The sequence below is a fragment of the Oncorhynchus tshawytscha genome, linkage group LG06 (genome assembly GCF_018296145.1).
Source record: "Oncorhynchus tshawytscha isolate Ot180627B linkage group LG06, Otsh_v2.0, whole genome shotgun sequence".
Taxonomy (NCBI): Eukaryota; Metazoa; Chordata; class Actinopteri; order Salmoniformes; family Salmonidae; genus Oncorhynchus; species Oncorhynchus tshawytscha.
This window is the reverse complement of record NC_056434.1, coordinates 58,912,003-58,936,659: the sequence shown is the minus strand read 5'-3', so window position 1 is coordinate 58,936,659 and position 24,657 is coordinate 58,912,003. Positions and strand designations below refer to the sequence as shown.

The following is a 24,657-nucleotide window of genomic DNA, read 5'->3' as shown; positions in this document are numbered from 1 at the left end:
ATTTAAACCTGCATATTTAGTTAAAAGAAATTCATGTTAGCAGACAATATTAAATTAGGGAAATTGTGTGACTTCTCTTGCGTTCATTGCACGCAGAGTCCGAGTATATGCAACAGTTTGGGCCGCCTGGCTCGTTGCGAACTAATTTGCCAGAATTTTACGTAATTATGACATAACATTGAAGGTTGTGCAATGTAACAGGAATATTTAGACTTATGGATGCCACCCGTTAGATAATATACGGAACGGTTCCGTAATTCACTGAAAGAATAAACGTTTTATTTTCATAATGATAGTTTCCAGATTTCACCATATTAATGTCCTAAGGCTCGTATTTCTGTGTGTTATGATGTTATAATTAAGTCTATGATTTGATATTTGACAGAGCCGTCTGAGCGGTGGTAGGCAGCAGCAGGCTCATAAGCATTCATTCAAACAGCACTTTAGTGCGTTTTGCCAGCAGCTCTTCGCTGTTTATGACTTCAAGCCTATCAACTCACGAGATTAGGCTGGTGTAACCGATGTGAAATGGTTAGCTAGTTAGCGGGGAGCGCGGGTGGCTGTTGTCGATGTGTTCCTGGTTCGAGCACAGGTAGGGGTGAGGAGAAGGACGGAAGCCACACTGGCAATACTAAAGTGCCTATAAGAACATCCAAGAGTCAAAAGTATATGAAATACAAATCGTATATAGAGAAACAGTACTATAATTCCTATAATAACCTCAACCTAAAACTTCTTACCTGGGAATATTGAAGACTCATGTTAAAAGGAACCACCAGCTTTCATATGTTCTCATGTTCTGAGCAAGGAACTTAAACGTTAGCTTTTTTACATGGCACATATTTCACTTTTACTTTCTTCTCCAACACTTTGTTTTTGCATTATTTAAACCAAATTGAACATGTTTCATTATTTATTTGAGGCTAAATTGATTTGATTGATGTGTTATATTAAGTTAAAATAAAAGTGTTCATTCAGCATTGTTGTAATTGTCATTATTATAAATAAATACATTTTAAAAAAACACATAGTGGGGCAAAAAAAGTATTTAGTCAGCCACCAATTGTGCAAGTTCTCCCACATAAAAAGATGAGAGAGGCCTGTAATTTTCATCATAGGTACACTTCAACCATGACAGACAAAATGAGAAAAAGTAATCCAGAAAATCACGTTGTAGGATTTTTTATGAATTTATTTGCAAATTATGGTGGAAAATAAGTATTTGGTCACCTACAAACAAGCAAGATTTCTGGCTCTCACAGACCTGTAACTTCTTTTTAAGAGGCTCCTCTGTCCTCCACTTGTTACCTGTATTAATGGCACCTGTTTGAACTTGTTATCAGTATAAAAGACACCTGTCCACAACCTCAAACAGTCACGCTCCAAACTCCACTATGGCCAAGACCTATATAAGATCTATATAAGAATATAAGATCAGCGTCAACTCACCATCAGTACGACCAAGAATATGTTTTTCGCGATGCGGATCCTGTGTTCTGCCTTACAACCAGTGTAACCGAGTGGATCACATGCAGCGACCAAAAAAAAAAAACGACTCAGAAAAAGAGGGAAACGAAGCGGTCTTCTGGTCAGACTCCGGAGACGGGCACATCGTGCACCACTCCCTAGCATTCTACTTGCCAATGTCCAGTCTCTTGACAACAAGGTTGATGAAATCCGAGCAAGGGTAGCATTCCAGAGGGACATCAGAGACTGTAACGTTCTCTGCTTCACGGAAACATGGCTAACTGGAGAGACGCAATCCGGCGGTGCAGCCAGCGGGTTTCTCCACGCATCGCGCCGACAGAAACAAACATCTTTCTGGTAAGAAGACGGGCGGGGGCGTATGCCTTATGGCCAACGTGACATGGTGTGATGAAAGAAACATACAGGAACTCAAATCCTTCTGTTCACCTGATTTAGAATTCCTCACAATCAAATGTAGACCGCATTATCTACCAAGAGAATTCTCTTCGATTATAATCACAGCCGTATATATCCCCCAAGCAGACACATCGATGGCTCTGAACTAACTTTATTTAACTCTCTGCAAACTGGAAACGATTTATCCGGAGGCTGCATTCATTGTAGCTGGGGATTTTAACAAGGCTAATCTGAAAACAAGACTCCTAAATTTTATCAGCATATCGATTGCGCAACCAGGGGTGGAAAGACCCTGGATCATTGTTACTCAAACTTCCGCGACGCATATAAGGCCCTGCCCCGCCCCCTTTCGGAAAAGCTGACCACGACTCCATTTTGTTGATCCCTGCCTACAGACAGAAACTAAAACAAGAAGCTCCCACGCTGAGGTCTGTCCAACGCTGGTCCGACCAAGCTGACTCCACACTCCAAGACTGCTTCCATCACGTGGACTGGGAGATGTTTCAGTATTGCGTCAGACAACAACATTGACGAATACGCTGATACGGTGTGCGAGTTCATTAGAACGTGCGTTGAAGATGTCGTTCCCATAGCAACGATTAAAACATTCCCTAACCAGAAACCGTGGATTGATGGCAGCATTCGTGTGAAACTGAAGGCACGAACCACTGCTTTTATTCAGGGCAAGGTGTCTGGTAACATGACTGAATACAAACAGTGCAGCTATTCCTCCGCAAGGCTATCAAACAAGCTAAGCGCCAGTACAGAGACAAAGTAGAATCTCAATTCAACGGCTCAGACACAAGAGGCATGTGGCAGGGTCTACAGTCAATCACGGACTACAGGAAGAAACCCAGCCCAGTCACGGACCAGGATGTCTTGCTCCCAGGCAGACTAAATAACTTTTTGCCCGCTTTGAGGACAATACAGTGCCACTGACACGGCCTGCAACGGAAACATGCGGTCTCTCCTTCACTGCAGCCGAAGTGAGTAAGACATTTAAACGTGTTAACCCTCGCAAGGCTGCAGGCCCAGACGGCATCCCCAGCCGCGCCCTCAGAGCATGCGCAGACCAGCTGGCCGGTGTGTTTACGGACATATTCAATCAATCCCTATACCAGTCTGCTGTTCCCACATGCTTCAAGAGGGCCACCATTGTTCCTGTTCCCAAGAAAGCTAAGGTAACTGAGCTAAACGACTACCGCCCCGTAGCACTCACATCCGTCATCATGAAGTGCTTTGAGAGACTAGTCAAGGACCATATCACCTCCACCCTACCTGACACCCTTGACCCACTCCAATTTGCTTTACCGCCCAAATAGGTCCACAGACGATGCAATCTCAACCACACTGCACACTGCCCTAACCCATCTGGACAAGAGGAATACCTATGTGAGAATGCTGTTCATCGACTACAGCTCGGCATTCAACACCATAGTACCCTCCAAGCTCGTCATCAAGCTCGAGACCCTGGGTCTCGACCCCGCCCTGTGCAACTGGGTACTGGACTTCCTGACGGGCCGCCCCAGGTGGTGAGGGTAGGCAACAACATCTCCTCCCCGCTGATCCTCAACACTGGGGCCCCACAAGGGTGCGTTCTGAGCCCTCTCCTGTACTCCCTGTTCACCCACGACTGCGTGGCCATGCACGCTCCAACTCAATCATCAAGTTTGCGGACGACACAACAGTGGTAGGCTTGATTACCAACAACGACGAGACGGCCTACAGGGAGGAGGTGAGGGCCCTCGGAGTGTGGTGTCAGGAAAATAACCTCACACTCAACGTCAACAAAACTAAGGAGATGATTGTGGACTTCAGGAAACAGCAGAGGGAACACCCCCCCATCCACATCGATGGAACAGTAGTGGAGAGGGTAGGAAGTTTTAAGTTCCTCGGCATACACATCACAGACAAACTGAATTGGTCCACTCACACAGACAGCATCGTGAGGAAGGCGCAGCAGCGCCTCTTCAACCTCAGGAGGCTGAAGAAATTCGGCTTGTCACCAAAAGCACTCACAAACTTCTACAGATGCACAATCGAGAGCATCCTGGCGGGCTGTATCACCGCCTGGTATGGCAACTGCACCGCCCTCAACCGTAAGGCTCTCCAGAGGGTAGTGAGGTCTGCACAACGCATCACCGGGGGCAAACTACCTGCCCTCCAGGACACCTACACCACCCGATGCTACAGGAAGGCCATAAAGATCATCAAGGACATCAACCACCCGAGCCACTGCCTGTTCACCCCGCTGTCATCCAGAAGGCGAGGTCAGTACAGGTGCATCAAAGCTGGGACCGAGAGACTGAAAAACAGCTTCTATCTCAAGGCCATCAGACTGTTAAACAGCCACCACTAACATTGAGTGGCTACTGCCAACACACTGTCAATGACACTGACTCTACTCCAGCCACTTTAATCATGGGAATTGATGGGAAATGATGTAAATATATCACTAGCCACTTTAAACAATGCTACCTTATATAATGTTACTTACCCTACATTGTTCATCTCATATGCATACGTTGATACTGTACTCTATATCATCGACTGCATCCTTATGTAATACATGTATCACTAGCCACTTTAACTATGCCACTTGGTTTACATACTTATCTCATATGTATATACTGTACTCGATATCATCTACTGTATCTTGCCTATGCTGCTCTGTACCATCACTCATTCATATATCCTTATGTACATATTCTTTATCCCCTTACACTGTGTATAAGACAGTAGTTTTTTTGGAATTGTTAGTTAGATTACTTGCTCGTTATTACTGCATTGTCGGAACTAGAAGCACAAGCATTTCGCTACACTCGCATTAACATCTGCTAACCATGTGTATGTGACAAATAAAATTTGATTTGATTTGATTTGACCTGTCAAAGGACACCAGAAACAAAATTGTAGACCTGCACCAGGCTGGGAAGACTGAATCTGCAATAGGTAAGCAGCTTGGTTTGAAGAAATCAACTGTGGGAGCAATTATTAGGAAATGGAAGACATGCAAGACCACTGATAATCTCCCTCGATCTGGGGCTCCACGCAAGATCTCACCCCGTGGGGTCAAAATGATCACAAGAACGGTGAGCAAAAATCCCAGAACCAATGACCTGCAGAGAGCTGGGACCAAAGTAACAAAGCCTACCATCAGTAACACACTATGCCGCCAGGGACTCAGATCCTGCAGTGCCAGACGTGTCCGCCTGCTTAAGCCAGTACATGTCCAGGCCCGTCTGAAGTTTGCTAGAGAGCATTTGGATGATCCAGAAGAAGATTGGGAGAATGTCAGATGAAACCAAAATATAACTTTTTGGTAAAAACTCAACTCGTCGTGTTTGGAGGACAAAGAATGCTGAGTTGCATCCAAATAACGCAATACCTACTGTGAAGCATGGGGGTGGAAACATCATGCTTTGGGGCTGTTTTTCTGAAAAGGGACCAGGACGACTGATCCGTGTAAAGGAAAGAATGAATGGGGCCATGTTTTCACTCAAAATCTCACGATACCTCTTTCCATCAGCAAGGGCATTGAAAATGAAACGTGGCTGGGTCTTTCAGCATGACAATGATCCCAAACACACCGCCCGGGCAACGAAGGAGTGGCTTCGTAAGAAGCATTTCAAGGTCCTGGAGTGGCCTAGCCAGTCTCCAGATCTCAACCCCATAGAAAATCTTTGGAGGGAGTTGAAAGTCCATGTTGCCCAGTAACTGCCCCAAAACATCACTGCTCTAGAGGAGATCTGCATGGAGGAATGGGCCAAAATACCAGCAACAGCGTGTGAAAACCTTGTGAAGACTTACAGAAAACATTTGACCTCGGTCATTGCCAACAAAGGGTATATAACAAAGTATTGAGATAAACTTTTGTGATTGACCAAATACTTATTTTCCACCATAATTTGTAAATAAATTCATTAAAAAAATCCTACAATGTGATTTTCTGGATTTTTTTTCTCATTTTGTCTGTCATAGTTGAAGTGTACCTATGATGACAATTACAGGCCTCTCATCTTTTTAAGTGGGAGAACTTGCACAATTGGTGGCTGACTAAATACTTTTTTGCCCCACTGTATAAATAAAGAAATAAAAATATATATAAAAAATTTACAATTTAAAAAAATTACCAAAATAAAAACTAAATATGTATATTATAAAAAAAATAAAAAAAATCGGCCGATTAATCGGTATTTGCTTTTTTTTTGGTACTCCAATAATCGGTATCCGCGTTGAAAAATCATAATCGTTCGACCTCTAATTGAAAATTCCAAAAACAATGAATTTAGCAGTATTGATTTTGTTATGTTTAAAGAATACAGCATTAGCCATGACAAAATGCATAGAATTGCAAGATTTGTTTTATTTATCTCTTCCCTGCCAAGATGAGGGCCCTCTAAAATTCTGTCACATGGTCGTAACTAGTTAACACACCAACAAAGTCATAAACTCCACCTATTTCTAGAATTTCTCTTCTTAAAATCAGATTTCAAAACCTAAGCTTAAACCACACTGGTGACATTATGCTATACCCAAGCCATAAATCAAGACCAAAAAGCACATTTTTGTTTTAATGTGTTTAGATAGACAATTTTGACTTTGTGGCTGTGTTATCTAGTGGAAACCCGGCTGACGTCCGACCGAACCCCCTGCCACACCCACCACCGAAGCCCCTTTTTGATCTAGAAAAAAAAATCATGCGCACACACACAGGCCTGAACAATACACAGAGCTACAAAGACCACATGGTGTAAGCAATGGTTCCGCTTTTTAAGACCTACCTTTCTGGGCTCCGGACGATTATGGCATTGGGATCTATTCCAATTTCCCCCTGGGTCCCTGGGATTAACGGGATAGGGTGGATTTGCGACAGAGAAGTTTTGAGTCTGCCGGCCGTTCATCCTACCCGTAATTCCAGTTTAGGCTTAGATTATTCCTTTGACCTGGACTGTGTTTGCAGCATGAGTAGATGCGCTTCTTTTGGGATCAAAGCGAGAGAACATTTGTTATATTCTTTGCTATTAAGTGAGTTATTAGTCCAGTTATTGCTCATTTCTAGTCAGCAATGGGGGAGTGGTTGCTTCCTACAAGAGCACAAAACCTGTGCATTTCTAGCCTTTGAAAAGAGAGTCAGGTAAATATTTTTTTGCGGTCTTAAAAAGGGGCATTGTTGTATTTTGAGACATGCTTGAATGAGCTAAGTAAGCCAATAGGCAGAGGGTAGGATAATGTCTGATTCTCTAATGATGGTATGGAAATAATAATTAACTTTATTTTCGTAAGTGGTTTCCTGCGTCAAACACATTTCCAATCACCACCTTGTCTGAAGGACAAGGGAATAAAATGGTTAATGTGAAGCCCTGCATTTTTTTCAAAAATTCTCACGGGATGTAGGCCTACATTTTACACCACACATTGGCTGCTACTATAGGCTGAATGATATAACATTTTAACATGGAAATAGCCGTTCTGTGATGCATTTTCTCCATTGTTTTTAATGGTAGGCCACTCAGATAGGCCTACATTATGATCAAACGGCCACTGCGGGTACAGCCTCAGTATATACAATAAACCCGCGTCAGAAGTTGCACAGAATTTTCAATGTTCAAGTTTGCACTCAGTGGACCTGAAATTTGCTCAGTTCCCAAAACAATGAGGGAACATTACTCAAGTCACTGGCCCAATCCCAACTCAACCCCCCTAGACCCTACACACTTGAGGAGATCTGAGATAATTTGATCTAAGCAATATGGTAAAACATCCACCTAGCCTATTAGAGGGCAAATTGGAACTATTACCAAATTGATTACACCTGTGAAATCATTGCAGATCTCCACAAGTGTATAGGACGTTGGGCAGGGCTTGCCAACCCGGTTCCTGGAGAGTTACCGTCCTGTAGGTTCACACCAAACCCTAATAATTAACTGGTTGATGAGCTGAATAAGGTTAGTTACAACTGTGGAGCAAAAACCTACAGGAAGGTAGCTCTCCAGGAACAGGGTTGGAGAGCCCTCGGTAGGGTCTAGACCAGGATTGCCCAATAGGAAGCACACTGGCCAAACTGGTGGTTTTATTTGGCACCGAAGTTTAGTAAAAAAAAATATAAAAACAAATCTATACAATCTTCATCTGATTATGTCAAATACTATCTGTTTGGAATTCCTACGGTGAATTTGCTGTGTACAAAATATAAATAACTATGTTCTGGCACACCAACCATCTGCTCAAGAAAGAAATTATAATAATCGGCCCACAGCTGAATGTAATTGGGGACCCCTGTAGATTTGGGATTGGGCCACAAACTGCTAGGACTACTGCTTTATTTATTATATATATATATATATATATATATATATGACAACTCTACTCTTGCTCTTCTGCATTCCAATCAAGGGATATGAGCAGGGCGGAACACAATAGTGAGAGCGGCACAGCCCATAATGACAGCTTTGAAAGAATGGAGTTAGCTACATTGTTGGAATCCTATCCAGACCTTCTGTCTAGCACATTGTTGCGCATTTTCACCGCAACTTTCCATGAACATACCTCTGCCACTCACTGTCCATTCCCCCCATTTGTTATAAACCATCTGCCAGCGCAGTAGCAACTATCAAGCTTCAATGTTTTATGACACGACGGACAAAATGCTATTTTAAGATATTCAATCATATTGTTTGGCTATGAGTCATATACATTTAAGCTTTTCCTCAACCCTGCCGTCAGAGAACATCAGTTGAAAGGACCACAGGCACTTGACCAGTGTCGTGAGCTACCAGCAGCAAGCTTGAAGAGAGAGTAGCGCTGTATGCTGCTAGCTACCATGCACAAAGTAAAACATTCCATTTATATACTCACTTTCTTAGGATCGCATGTCACCCGTGAGAAATGTGTTATCTCTGGCCATGATACCAAGGTGAAGAAGGTTTAATTCATCCGGAAGCTAACAATTGAACGGAGACAATATTCTCTGTCGCGAGTTTAGCCCAGACGCTTCTCCTCTACGTTACAGACTCAGTGCTGAAAATTAGTAATTTTACTTCCGGGAGAGGCTATACGGACCAAAGGTGTGTACATAAATAATTGATATTGACATGGTGCCCTAATTGATGACTTATGTCGCACAGCGGCAGTCGAGACGAATAAATTCGATTGTCAGTCCTCCTGATTAGCCGTCCTGAAAAGTTGCTTCGTCGAAACCCGGAGCTGACAAGGTAAAAATCTGTCGTTCTGCCCCTGAACAAGGCAGTTAACCCACTTTTTAAACATCATTTTAGTTGTTTGAGAAGACAAAAATCACCAGGAAATCAGCTCAAAATTATTTTAATTTAAAAAGCTGTAACCAAGTAATCACACGCATATAGAGGCATGTGATTTTTATCCCAACGTAATCAAGGTTTAGTATATATATGTTTGGGATTCTTGCGGTCCATTTGCATCGTCCTAATGATTCATCCTGATGAGCCCTTCACAGCTAGACAAATTTCAAATTCTCGCTGAAGTGGCTAGAATTTGACATTTGTCTGCCAATGTCGGGACTTGTGAATTTTTATCGGAGTATTTAAAAAAAAAAATTTAAAAAAAATTAAATTAACATGTAGCTAGACAATGCTGTGCAGTCATTGTTTTGTGTTAATGGTTTGCCATTTTGATCAATTCCCCATTTACCTGTGACCAGTAGTAAATGTACCGTTAATCGCGTCATTTCGTTACATTCAGTTATGTTAATGCATAGATTAATTAGTCCTACAGTCATTTACCGTTCTCAGTGGAAACTTTTGCAGAGTTCACAACCTGTTACACTTGTGAGAAACAAGTTTTGGTTTATTTCATACCTTCATTTACAAATGTTTCATTGCATTTTGGTTGGAGCGCTCATCTGAGCAATGAGTATCTTTTCTGTCATCTTAATGTTAACAGAACGCTTGCGCCTGAGCACCTATAGAAGTAGACTAACTGGTCTGCTGCGTGCAAATTTAGGAAAGTGCCCATTTGGGGATGTTTGATTTCTGACTGTCTTATCTCCGTACCACTAATAAGCTGCGCTTCTAAGTAATTGTTTCTTCGCCTCACACAGTAAGTCAATGAAGTCCTTCATTTTTTTTTTATGACGATAGTTCCACATAGTATTTGCAAAATCTTTCCAACACTCTCCCCCTTGATAATAACCAGGCCTTGGTGTGAAAGAGCAAAATGTAATGCTCTGAGGATACCAATATCCAGTGGTAATGTCATAAAATACCTGAACACATTTCCCTTTGTGCGAAATCAGCTGTGTTTGTCCAGAGCTCACTGGTGCAGGAAACCGAGGGCCCGGAAAAGGCTAGTTGATACAACTTGCAACAGCTTCTGGATGGACCTTCATATATATAAACAGTCATTGGGCCGGAGCCAGTTGATTGATTTGATAGGCTACAATGCACTTCCTAGCTCAAGTCAAGACCGATAGAAAAGGAGGCAGGCCGATGGAGTAGAGCGACGAATGCGTTTGTCAGCTTTCTGTATTTTCACTTAGTTCACACTGGAAGTTATATGCCTGCTTCTACATTGGCCAGGGGTTTCCAACAGGTCGACCGCGTAGCTCACCTATGAGTAGTTCGCCAAACAATTCTGAAAGTACATGAAATTTTCACGTGTTCCACCGCAAACTGTCATACACAAATCTCACAAGTTGTCCCTATTAGGCACCGCAAGCGCCCAGCTAATATCTAATCAACATTGACATTATCCCACCCCTGGTTAGACACTATTGGCTTAAAAATCCAAACCTAACACAATATCTGCCAATTTCCAGCAATATTGCCCCTGTCTGTCTGTGTGGGGGGCACTTTTGTAAATCACTCCATGTGTAGCCAGTTGATGTGATAACCATCTTGTGAGTTTAAAAAAATACTTTCCCCAAAGCCTTCTCAACTTAATGTTAATTGCAAAGTAGGCTTACCTGGCAGAAGTGTATCATGAGTAAGTATATCATTTGTATCTACACTGAACAAAAATATAAACGCAACCATTTCAAAGATTTGACTGATTTATAGTTCATAAGAAATTCAGTCAATTTAAATTAATTAATTAGGCCATAATCTATGCATTTCACAAGACTGGGTATAAATATATCTTTTAAAAAATAGGCCTTCATGATCTCGTTACAGTATTTCTGTGCATTCAAATTGCCGTCGATAAAATGCAATTGTTGTCCGTAGTTTATGCCTGCCCATACCAAAACCCCACCGCCACCATGGGGCACTCTGTCAGGTCAAGATCCTGGTGTGGGCGACGAGCACGCAGATGATGCGCTTCCCTGAAACCGTTTGTGAAAAAATTCTTCGGTGGCGCAATTAAAGGGCCAGATGCGCAATTAAAAGGGGACTTGCACTCAATTTTAAATGTTAGTTTTCTTCTAGACCTAAAGAAATGTGTCTAAAGTATTGACATGGGCTCAGAACATCAAATTTTGTTTCTCTGATAACAATTGTCATTTTAAGAGTGAAAAATAAAGCTGATTTTGGGGGGAAAAGAAGATTTTATTAACCATTATTTTACCAGGTATATTGACAGAACAGTGTACTACTTTCTTGTACATTAAGGACCTTGTGAAGAGTTTCAGGGGAGAGGAGGAGAATGTGCCTATTTGAAAGCTAGAATTTTTTTTTTAGGTCAGGACATGTTTCATTTTTTAAAAAGCTCTCATGCTAGAACAGGTTGGAGACCCCTGGCACAGGCTCTCTTCATTCCATGCGCTCATTTCTTTAGCCGCCAATGGCTAACTGTGAATCAATGTGTACATATGACAGAGGCTGGTGCTCTGGCATTAGTGGAATTTTAACTTTTAGATTTTATCATTTTAATTCCAATTAGTATTATTAACCACGTGACAATGATTTTGAGAAACTAAAACATTATTAAAATGAAACTCTTCCATGAAAAATGCACATATGAAAATCATAACTGGCACGCAGATCGGTAAGTTGAAGGATAACTTGTCAACTTCCCCAAACTTGAAACTCATGTTCAGCCTTGGAATAGATTATTAGAGCACACATTTCTTTGTCATAGGCAAAATTACCAGGGGGGGATGGGTGGGACATGTCTATGTAGAATAGGTTCTGGGGGGTTGGTCAGGGGTACCCCATATAGCATATGAACATGTCATAAGCAATGGCAAAATGTGTGGAATTGTAGGACATTTGCATACACAGTCGACTTTTGGGGCAAAAAGGGTCCAACTCCTCCTCTTTCTCAATTTTCAAGCAGAAATGGGCTGTGCATTTAGTGGTTTATTGTTGTCATTTGGTCATGCGACTGACATTTGTTAGCTAAGCTAGCCAATGTAGCTAAACAGTAACTGTATGTGTTGTAGTATGTGTTGACATCATTTTTCAGGATTTGTTTTTGGACGGAAGCCGTAGAAAGCGGTAAGAAATGGCACTTCTGTAGCCAAATATCTTATTAATATATATATATATATATTTGTTTTTGCATTAAATTACCTAGTATGATGGTGCATTGATGAATTTTACAGTTTAAAGACAATGAGTTTTTGCCCAAAGTCAACCTTTAAAGTAGCTGTCCAGTGTTTCTAGATTTCTATGAAATATCACTTAAAATGAATTACATTGAGTGAAATAGTTTTCCTTCCCAATTTTTTTTTTTATTAAGCATGTTAAAAAGCAGCTTTTTTGTATTGGAAAGCTTTGGGCATACCCCAACAGAATGGTGTGGGCGTATCTCGGTCATTAACCTTTTGACCCGTACGATCACTTATTTGTGATCATTGTTGAGTGGTCCCTGCAGTGTTGTCTGAAAAGCATCTAAATAATGTTTTGTACTGATGAAAAATAAAATGTCTAAACTTTATTCCACAATTTCAAACTTCAACATCCAAGTATCACACGGAACACATCCACAGCCAATCTAAATACCAGGTTGCGCTGACAAAAAAACATAAGTTAGCGATCTAACGGCTACACTTGTTTGCAATGTACCACATCTCTGGTGAGCAAAAGGGAGAAATGTAAAATTGTTTAGAAAAGAGATATGTGTCAGCTAAACTAACAGCTAAATTCTTTGTGATGGCAGCCATGTTTGTTTGACAAGAGAACTCCCTAATCCCAGAACGCCATTCACTAAAAACACAAATAAACAAAGTCAAAGATGACTGCACCTGTTGCCCGAATAAGATCAATTTAGTCTGGCCACTTTTCACAATGTAACAAATCTTTGATGTGCTTGTTACAGATAACACAATAATCTGAGCACATGCCGTTTTTGACAAGGCAAATAAAATGTTATCGCCTCACAGATTATCACCTCAAATACAAGCCTACCTTTGCGCGAAAGCTAAACAGGGTTGCCAGATTTGGATGAAACCTTTTTAGTGGTTTGTGGGAGGGGGTGTATTTTTAATTTGTGGAATGTTTTCTAGTCCATGTGGGGTAGAAATGGGGGAAGGTATTGTGGGGGGATATCATAGGAAATATTACTATGATGGGGGTTTTATTAATAAATGGGGTGCAAATACTGGAAAAGTTCATAAGATGCATAAACCTCTGGAAAGGGGGTTCTGAGTTGCCAACTCTGAGTAACCATAGTTACAATCGAAGTCAGTCCTGACAGAAAAAATGTACTCTTGAAAGACACCGATTGCCATTGAGTGTAATGTCTCACTAATGAGGACCCCTTTTTTCCCAACCATTTTCTCCCAGGACCAATTCCCTGTCTTGCTGAGAGCGCTCCACTTAGTGAACAACGCTATCCCCTTCACAAAATTAGGAATGTCCTAGGCAGCTTGACCGGAGAATTTGGAAGTGTTTGTGCCTCACAAGTACTTGTTCATTGAGTCGTCTCTCATAGCTTGGAAGGGAAAGCTTGCATTCCGCCAATACAGCCCATCAAAGCACCACAAATTTGAAGTCAATTTATTTGTTCTATATGACCGTCTGACAGGATATGTACAGGACCTGATCATCTACACCGGCCCCACCACAGATATAAGGCATTTTGAGGGTCTCGGCATATCTGGATCAGTGATCTCTATGCTGCAGCCTTACTTCAAAGGGTTACACTATTTGTGGGCAACTGGTACAGTAGCCCTACCCTTTTCCAGTACCTTTTTTGAGGTAGAACACAGGGGCCATTCAAAAATACGAGTGAAATACTTGCACAGTGGAACCCTGATCACCTGCCAACGTGGCGAGTGAAATTGATATTTTACCCGCCAATTCCAAAATCTACCCGCATTTGGGGGTGGCAAGTGTTTAATTTTAGGCCCTGGATCAGTTGGTGTAGCACTTGCAAGGCACAGCTGAATATAAATTGAAATAATTTACACTTAAGGAATGCAAACTTCAGACTTCAACTGTATATGGGAGAGGTTGTGGAAGGTAGAGGAAGGACGAGCTAAAAACGAACCAAATAAAACTATGGTAAAATAGACTGTGTCCATAAAATATATATATATATATTATGCATAAGCTGGAAAGGCAGGCCTAAGTGTTGTTTGCTCAAATTTGGGGAGGGGTGGTAGGGTTGGAGAATAATAAAATAAATATATATATTTTTTAAAGATATGTACAGTTGAAGTCGGAAGTTTACATGCACTTAAGTTGGAGTCACTAAAACTAGTTTTTTTAACCACTCCACAAATTTTTTTGTCAACAAACTATAGTTTTGGCAAGTCGGTTAGGACATCTACTTTGTGCATGACACAAGTCATTTTTCCAACAATTGTTTACAGACCGATTATTTCACTTATTCACTCTATCACAATTCCAGAGAGTTTACATACACTAAGTTCACTGTGCCTTTAAACAGCTTGGAAAATTCCAGAAAAGGATGTCATGGCTTTAGAAGCTTCTGAGTGTCAATTGGAGGTGTAGCTGTGGATGTATTTCAAGGCCTACCTTCAAACTCACTGCCTCTTTGCTTGACATCATGGGAAAATCAAAAGAAATCAGCCAAGACCTCAGAAAAACAATTGTAGACCTCCACAAGTCTGGTTCATACTTGGGAGCAATTTCCAAATGCCTGAAGGTACCACGTCGATGTGTATAAACACCATGGGACCACGCAGCCATCATACCGCTCAGGAAGGAGACACATTCTGTCTCCTAGAGATGAACTTACTTTTGTGTGAAAATCAATCCCAGAACAATAGGAAAGGACCTTGTGAAGATGCTGGAGGAACCGGGTACAAAAGTATCTATAGCCACAGTAAAACGAGTCCTATATCGACATAACCTGAAAGGCCGCTCGGCAAGGAAGAAGCCACTGCTCCAAAACCCCCATAGAAAAGCCAGACTACGGTTTGCAATTGCACATGGTGACAAAGATCGTACTTTTGGAGAAATGTCGTCTGGTCTGATGAAACAGAAATGGAACTGTTTGGCCATAATGACCATCGTTATGTTTGGAGGAAAAGGGGGAGGCTTGCGAGCCGAAGAACACCATCCCAAACGTGAAGCACGGGGGTGGCAGCATCATGTTGTGGGGGTTCTTTGCTGCAAAAGGGACTGGTGCACTTCACAAAATAGATGGCATCATGAGGGAGGAAAATGTTGGTTATTTTGAAGCAACATCTCAAGACATTAATCAGGAAGTTGAAGCTTGGTCGCAAAAAACTAAATGCATGCTCTTCAACCGATCGCTACCTGCACCTACCAGCCTGTCCAACATCACTACTCTGGACGGCTCTGACTTAGAATACGTGGACAACTACAAATACTTAGGTGTCTGGTTAGACTGTAAACTCTCCTTCCAGACCCATATCAAACATCTCCAATCCAAAGTTAAATCTAGAATTGGCTTCCTATTTCGCAACAAAGCATCCTTCACTCATGCTGCCAAACATACCCTTGTAAAACTGACCATCCTACCAGTCCTCGACTTTGGCGATGTCATTTACAAAATAGCCTCCAATACCCTACTCAACAAATTGGATGCAGTCTATCACAGTGCAATCCGTTTTATCACCAAAGCCCCATATACTACCCACCATTGCGACCTGTACGCTCTCGTTGGCTGGCCCTCGCTTCATACTCGTCGCCAAACCCACTGGCTCCATGTCATCTACAAGACCCTGCTAGGTAAAGTCCCCCTTATCTCAGCTCGCTGGTCACCATAGCATCTCCCACCTGTAGCACACGCTCCAGCAGGTATATCTCTAGTCACCCCCAAAACCAATTCTTTCTTTGGCCGCCTCTCCTTCCAGTTCTCTGCTGCCAATGACTGGAACGAACTACAAAATCTCTGAAACTGGAAACACTTATCTCCCTCACTAGCTTTAAGCACCAACTGTCAGAGCAGCTCACAGATTACTGCACCTGTACATAGCCCACCTATAATTTAGCCCAAACAACTACCTCTTTCCCAACTGTATTTAATTTTTATTTATTTATTTATTTTGCTCCTTTGCACCCCATTATTTTTTATTTCTACTTTGCACATTCTTCCATTGCAAAACTACCATTCCAGTGTTTTACTTGCTATATTGTATTTACTTTGCCACCATGGCCTTTTTTTGCCTTTACCTCCCTTCTCACCTCATTTGCTCACATTGTATATAGACTTGTTTATACTGTATTATTGACTGTATGTTTGTTTTACTCCATGTGTAACTCTGTGTCGTTGTATCTGTCGAACTGCTTTGCTTTATCTTGGCCAGGTCGCAATTGTAAATGAGAACTTGTTCTCAACTTGCCTACCTGGTTAAATAAAGGTAAAATAAAAAATAAAAATGGGTCTTCCAAATGGACAATGTCCCCAAGCACACTTCCAAAGTTGTGGCAAAAAGGCTTCAGGACAACAAAGTCAAGGTATTGGAGTGACCATCACAAATCCCTGACCTCCAATAATATAGAACATTTGTGGGCAAAACTGAAAAAGCGTGAGTGCGCAAGGAGGCCAACAAACCTGACTCCGTTACACCAGCTGTTAGGAGGAATTGGCCAAAATTCAACCAAAATATTGTGGAAGGCTACTCGACACGTTTGACCCAAGTTAAGCAATTTAACGACAATGCTACTGAACACTCAATTAGTATATGTAAACTTCTGACCCACTAGGAATGTGATGAAAGATATAAAAGCTGAAATAAATCACTCTACGATTATTCTGACATTTCACATTCTTAAAACTGACCCAACTGACTCCCAACTGACCTAAGACAGAGAAATCTTTATAAGGATTAAATGTCAGGAACTGTCAGGACAAACTGAGTTTAAATGTATTTGGCTAAGGTGTATGTAAACTTCCGACTTCAACTGTACAATTATTGCATAAACTGTAGTCTTTAAAATTTGTGATTGACTTAGTGTTGTCTATTGCTGTTTTTGTGTAACATACTTTCAGATCACTGTGTACCTCGTCAGAATGCCTTCGGGAACCACCTTCTTGCACAGACTGGGAAGGATGTGGAGGTTTTTGACGAGGTAAAAATAATTGTCTGCTGTTCATTTAATTTTCTGGCCTTCTCCAAGAGATATGTAAGAAATGTATTTGTAATATGAAATATAATTTGCATTTAGTCCTGTTGTCAATCAATGTGAGACTGAACATCGACAAGGCGCAGGAGAAACAGAAGGAGAGCTACCGGGGGAGAATCAAGAAGGGGAAGTAAGAAGGGCAAGTACTTCGACATCTGGGCAAATTACTTGGGTTTGGAAGAAGGACGAAAGGAAGGCAAGACTTGGGGGAACCTAGCTGCTTTTTCGCTCCTAGCTGGAGTCACCATCTGTTAAGGTGAATATAAAACATCTCAGATAATTGTTTTAATTTGCACACAAAACAACCTGAAGCCAATTTTAGTTTCCCTATCAATTATATTTTTCTCTTTGTCTTCCTAGGGTTACCTTGGTGGAAGCTAACAACCTTCTCCAGTTGGACGGTCGACCACCGAAAGCCCTGATGTCCTGCACTTCAGTGAAGCCCATTAGACAAAGTATGTTAAGCTTTGGTTGACATTTGAGAAAGCAAAAAATTGTAGTTATGCTGAATGTACCTCTTCAATTTACCTTTCCAAATGACTTTAGGACCATCGACTGTCCGAGCACCCCAGGAGGTATCCCATCCACCAGAGCCAGTGAGTTCAGATCAGTCTGGTTCTCTGAGTCAGAAGGGTACCAGCCTGATGTCCTCCATTACCAACCACTCTCCAACTTTTCATTACATCTGCTACAGCTACTGTTGTTGTCATTATCTTCTAAGAAAGTATTCGTGCGCTATCATGCTGGGCACATATGTGCAATACACAGATTAACTAACTAAAAACACTCCGAACAAAGAGAGCGCAGCAGTGACTGGACTTTGTAGTCTCCCTCTTCAAGTCCCCCTTCTGAGACTGGCTGCCTGTCGTGAACAAGTGACAGGCAGAACCTCCCACCCACACAGCAACCACCTCCTTTATATTCCACACACCAAAATTCTGTATTTTAGTTTTTGATTGCCATGAGTGTACAAAAAAATCTGTGAAAAATATTAGTGCCACAACTGTACCAAAAGAATATCAATGTTTATGTATTAAAATCTGTAATATTGCCAGGTTGGTTTTCACAGCTGTTTCACAAGGTGTTAATTGTAAGGTATCCCTTGATGGTATTTATTAGTTCCACATTACTTATTGTTGTGTCCTAGGATCTACTATATATATATATATATATATATATATATATATATATATTCAACCACAAGGGTGTGCTAGTGAGATGTAAAAAAAATAAATCTATCATTCTAGAGGACTACATAAATAATATTATTTTGGTGTAGATGAGGGAAGGGCAGGTTAAGATATAAACATGACAGCCAGACAAGCTAGTGTATGAATCAAATGGATTTTCTTATGAATGGAGAGGAAATTAGCTGATTTTTGTTATCTGTAAGGGAAGTAACATTAATGTGTCAAGCAGATTAGTTAGAAGCTCTGAACCTCAACACTAGATGAGAAGAGTTCTTCTGTCCAGTGTCTGTGTTCTTTTGCCCATCTTAATCCTTTCTTTTAATGGCCAGTCTGAGATATGGCGCTTTCTTTGCAACTCTGCCTTGAAAGCCAGCATCCCGGAGTCACCTCTTCACTGTTGACATTGAGACTGGTGTTTGGCGGGTACTATTTAATAAAGCTGCCAGTTGAGACTGAAATTTAAAAATGTATAAAACCATAACTAGAGACTCAACGAATAGGGTACAACAAAGGGCTGCTGTTTTTATGAGTAAGTGCATGTCTGTTTTTCTTCAGCACTGTCAACACTTTGTGCATTTTATGGATTAAAGTGTTGAACATCCTCCATACTTTCACTCACACTACAACCAGCACTGTAGCTGCACTGAATGACTGAAGCAAAGTGGTCCAATAAGCTTGCTTTGTTATTTTTAGCAGCTTGTCTCTTTTTTTAAAATTGAGGAATGTTTCACTTTCCCTGGTCATAGGAGTGACAACATGAATTGGGGAATGAGGTAGAAATAATGCAGTCCGCCATCCGCTGGAAGACTGTATCCCCTTTTCTCAGCGGAGGGGCGGTCTCACCACTGCTCCCTCCCTCCCCTCAGACTGACCATCTGATGCAGGGCATCAGTCCAGTAAAATATATATATATATATACAGTGGGGCAAAAAGGTATTTAGTCAGCCACCAATTGTGCAAGTTCTCCTACTTAAAAAGATGAGAGGCCTGTAATTTTCATCATAGGTACACTTCAACTATGACAGACAAAATGAGGGGGGAAAAATCCAGAAAATCACATTGTAGGATTTTTAATGAATATATTTGCAAATTATGGTGGAAAATAAGTACAGTGCCTTGCGAAAGTATTCGGCCCCCTTGAACTTTGCGACCTTTTGCCACATTTCAGGCTTCAAACATAAAGATATAAAACTGTATTTTTTTGTGAAGAATCAACAAGTGGGACACAATCATGAAGTGGAACGACATTTATTGGATATTTCAAACTTTTTTTAACAAATCAAAAACTGAAAAATTGGGCGTGCAAAATTATTCAGCCCCTTTACTTTCAGTGCAGCAAACTCTCTCCAGAAGTTCAGTGAGGATCTCTGAATGATCCAATGTTGACCTAAATGACTAATGATGATAAATACAATCCACCTGTGTGTAATCAAGTCTCCGTATAAATGCACCTGCACTGTGATAGTCTCAGAGGTCCGTTAAAAGCGCAGAGAGCATCATGAAGAACAAGGAACACACCAGGCAGGTCCGAGATACTGTTGTGAAGAAGTTTAAAGCCGGATTTGGATACAAAAAGATTTCCCAAGCTTTAAACATCCCAAGGAGCACTGTGCAAGCGATAATATTGAAATGGAAGGAGTATCAGACCACTGCAAATCTACCAAGACCTGGCCGTCCCTCTAAACTTTCAGCTCATACAAGGAGAAGACTGATCAGAGATGCAGCCAAGAGGCCCATGATCACTCTGGGTGAACTGCAGAGATCTACAGCTGAGGTGGGAGACTCTGTCCATAGGACAACAATCAGTCGTATATTGTACAAATCTGGCCTTTATGGAAGAGTGGCAAGAAGAAAGCCATTTCTTAAAGATATTCATAAAAAGTGTTGTTTAAAGTTTGCCACAAGCCACCTGGGAGACACACCAAACATGTGGAAGAAGGTGCTCTGGTCAGATGAAACCAAAATTGAACTTTTTGGCAACAATGCAAAACGTTATGTTTGGCGTAAAAGCAACACAGCTCATCACCCTGAACACACCATCCCCACTGTCAAACATGGTGGTGGCAGCATCATGGTTTGGGCCTGCTTTTCTTCAGCAGGGACAGGGAAGATGGTTAAAATTGATGGGAAGATGGATGGAGCCAAATACAGGACCATTCTGGAAGAAAACCTGATGGAGTCTGCAAAAGACCTGAGACTGGGACGGAGATTTGTCTTCCAACAAGACAATGATCCAAAACATAAAGCAAAATCTACAATGGAATGGTTCAAAAATAAACATATCCAGGTGTTAGAATGGCCAAGTCAAAGTCCAGACCTGAATCCAATCGAGAATCTGTGGAAAGAACTGAAAACTGCTGTTCACAAATGCTCTCCATCCAACCTCACTGAGCTCGAGCTGTTTTGCAAGGAGGAATGGGAAAAATTTCAGTTTCTCGATGTGCAAAACTGATAGAGACATACCCCAAGCGACTTACAGCTGTAATCGCAGCAAAAGGTGGCACTACAAAGTATTAACTTAAGGGGGCTGAATAATTTTGCACGCCCAATTTTTCAGTTTTTGATTTGTTAAAAAAGTTTGAAATATCCAATAAATGTCGTTCCACTTCATGATTGTGTCCCACTTGTTGTTGATTCTTCACAAAAAAATACAGTTTTATATCTTTATGTTTGAAGCCTGAAATGTGGCAAAAGGTCGCAAAGTTCAAGGGGGCCGAATACTTTCGCAAGGCACTGTATTTGGTCAATAACAAAAGTTTATCTCAATACTTTGTTGTATACCCTTTGTTGGCAATGACAGAGGTCAAACATTTTCTGTAAGTCTTCACAAGTTTTTCACACGCTGTTGCTGGTATTTTGGCCCATTCCTCCATGCAGATCTCCTCTAGAGCAGTGATGTTTTGGGGCTGTTGCTGGGCAACACAGACTTTCAACTCCCTCTAAAGATGTTCTATGGGGTTGAGATCTGGAGACTGACTCTTACTTCTTATGAAGCCACTCCTTCGTTTCCCGGGCGGTGTGTTTGGGATCATTGTCATGCTGAAAGACCCAGCCACATGTCATCTTCAATGCCCTTGCTGATGGAAGGAGGTTTTCACTCAAAATCTCACGATACATGGCCCAATTCATTCTTTCCTTTACACGGATTAGTCGTCCTGGTCCCTTTGCAGAAAAACAGCACCAAAGCATGATGTTTCCACCCCCATGCTTCACAGTAGGTATGGTGTTCTTTGGATGCAACTCAGCATTCTTTGTCCTCCAAACACGACGAGTGTGTTCTCCCAATCTTCTTCCGGATCATCCAAATGCTCTCTAGCAAACTTCAGACGGGCCTGGACATGTACTAGCTTAAGCAGGGGGACACGTCTGGCACTGCAGGATTTGAGTCCCTGGCAGCGTAGTGTGTTACTGATGGTAGGCTTTGGTACGTTGGTCCCAGCTCTCTGCAGGTCATTCACTAGGTCCCCCCCGTGTGGTTCTGGGATTTTTGCTCACCGTTCTTGTGATCATTTTGACCCCACGGGGTGAGATCTTGCGTGGAGCCCCAGATCGAGGGAGATTATCAGTGGTCTTGTACGTCTTCCATTTCCTAATAATTGCTCCCTCAGTTGATTTCTTCAAATCAAGCTGCTTACCGATTGCAGATTCAGTCTTCCCAGCCTGGTGCAGGTCTACAATTTTGTTTCTGGTGTCCTTTGACAGCTCTTTGGTCTTGGCCATAGTGGAGTTTGGAGTGTGACTGTTTGAGGTTGTGGACAGGTGTCTTTTATAACAATAAACAAGTTCAAACAGGTGCCATTAATACAGGTAACGAGTGGAGGACAGAGGAGCCTCTTAAAGAAGAAGTTACAGGTCTGTGAGAACTTGAAATCTTGCTTGTTTGTAGGTGACCAAATACTTATTTTCCACAATTTGCAAATAAATTCATTAAAAATCCTACAACGTGATTTTCAAGATTTTTTTCTTCTCATTTTGTCTGTCATAGTTGAAGTGTACCTATGATGAAAATTACAGGCCTCTCATCTTTTTAAGTGGGAGAACTTGCACAATTGGTGGCTGACTAAATACTTTTTTGCCCTTCTGTATATATATCATGCTTACTCAGATGTGTCTCACAAGTAATACAACAAAATATCTCTTACCAGTGTAATCATGTACCTACATTTAAACAAATAATAGAACAGCATTGACAGGATAATTCAAGCTTTTCCAATATGCATATGGGCCTATAGCGTACAGCACAAACCTTATTGCTACAGAACTGTTTTTAATTGGTTGATGTTGCATAGGCTTACACTTAAGTCCTGTTAAAAAAATTCTGAGCAGTAGATCTCAGCTTGCATTTTGACTCAGAAAGTGATCCTTATTCAGAAAAGTTTGCTAACCACTAAACTCGACCGCCAGGTAACACGTTGGCCACGTTAGCTACTGCCAGTGACGTGATACTGGTAGCCTACAGTTTCCCAGTGGTAAGCTACCAATGGTGTATATTAACCTTGGATTGCTAATGCTATGTATTGGCCATTGAGAGACTTTGAAGCCACCGGTCGGACATATTGGCACTACCCAGTAGGAGCAGTTCTCCAAAGGAATGAATGGAATTCTCAGGACAAAATTGTGTATTCAAGTACTTTGTTGTTGTAGTGGGGACAGCAATATTAATCATCTCTAAAAATCATACTTTAAAGAAAATGTTTTTATACATTTGTTCATTTTATTTGTATGTTTATTTCACATAATATAATTTGAAAGTATGCATTAAGGCACTGTAATAGAATAATGTGGCAAAAACAAATGTAGACATTAACAAATGCATTCCCCCAAAAAAAAAAAAGAAAAATTTAGAAGCACAGAATCGGCTAGAACGTCATTATATGCTGTAGAGTTAAGATTTCCCTTCACTGGAACTAAGGGGCCTAGCCTGAACCATGAAACAGCCCCAGACCATTATTCCTCCTCTACCAAACTTTACAGTGGCACTATACATTTGGGCAGGTAGCGTTCTCCTGGCATCCTCCAAACCCAGATTCTTCCATCAGACTGCTAGATCATGAAACGTGAACCATCCCTCCAGAGAACGCATTTCCACTGCTACAGAGTCCAATGGCGGCGAGCTTTACACCACTCCAGCCAAAGCTTGGCATTGCGCATGGTGATCTTAGGCTTGAATGCTGCTGCTCGGCCATGGAAACACATTTCCCCTGAAGCTCCCGACAAACAGTTCTTGTGCTGACATTGCTTCCAGAGGCAGTTTGGAACTCAGTAGTGAGTGTTGCAACCGAGGACGGACAATTTTTACACACTACACGCTTATGCACTCACCAGTTCTGTTCTGTGAGCTTGTGTGGCCTGCCACTTCACGGCTGAGCCATTGTTGCTCCTAGACGTCTCCACTTACAGTTGACCGGGCCAGCTCTAGCAGGGCAGAAATTTGATGAACTTTTTGTATTTGGTATTTTATTCATATCCCCAGTAGCTGTTGCAAAAGCAGCAGAAAGCGTACTGTATTATATATATATATAGTGTGTTAACAACCGTTCCACAGGTGCATGTTCATTAATTGTTTATGGTTCATTGAACAAGCATGGGAAACAGTGTTTAAACCCTTTACAATGAAGATCTGTGAAGTTATTTGGATTTTTACTAATTATCTTTGAAAAACAGGGTCCTGAAAAATGAACGTTTCTTTTTTTGCTGAGTTTATATGTTTTGAACATGACAGTTTACAATCTAAGGTAACGCCAAGTCATTTAGTCTCCACAACTTGTTCAACAGCCACACCATTCATTACCGGATTCAGGTGAGGTCGAGAACTAGTACCAAATACAATGCTCTTAGTTTTAGAGATGTTCAGGACCAGTTTATTACTGGCCACCCATTCAGTGACTTCATTAACTGTGGCTGCTAATGTGAATCATCAGCATAAATGGATGGACACACATGCTATGTTTTAATGCCAGTGGCAGGTCATTGATAAAAAATAGAAAAGAGTAGTGGGCCTAGAGAGCTGCCCTGCGGTACACCATACTTTATGTTTGACATTAGAGAAACTTCCATGAAAGAAAACCCGTTGAGTTATATTAGATAGATTGCCATATCGTGGA

General features: G+C 41.4%; 1 protein-coding gene and 1 long non-coding RNA gene across 7 annotated transcripts in view; one reads left to right on the top strand and one right to left on the bottom strand.

Moving 5' to 3' along the window:
* Window positions 1-10,511, bottom strand: part of LOC112252771 (palmitoyltransferase ZDHHC16A) — a 31,211-nt gene extending 20,700 nt beyond the window's left edge. For 2 of the 6 annotated variants that reach the window (XM_024424349.2, XM_024424350.2), the window contains exon 1: window positions 8,743-8,906. The gene's annotated coding sequence lies outside the window, so the exon portion shown is untranslated. Of the gene's footprint in view, window positions 1-6,668; window positions 6,865-8,742; window positions 8,907-10,126 lie in introns of those variants that run through there. The other 4 variants (XM_024424348.2, XM_024424347.2, XM_024424351.2 and 1 more) reach the window with 4 other exon arrangements.
* Window positions 8,989-18,543, top strand: LOC112252772. Its single transcript, XR_002953890.2, has 5 exons — window positions 8,989-9,098; window positions 17,230-17,309; window positions 17,406-17,619; window positions 17,724-17,818; window positions 17,910-18,543. It is a non-coding gene; the product is annotated as an uncharacterized LOC112252772 (long non-coding RNA).
* The last annotated feature ends 6,114 nt before the right edge of the window (window positions 18,544-24,657 follow it).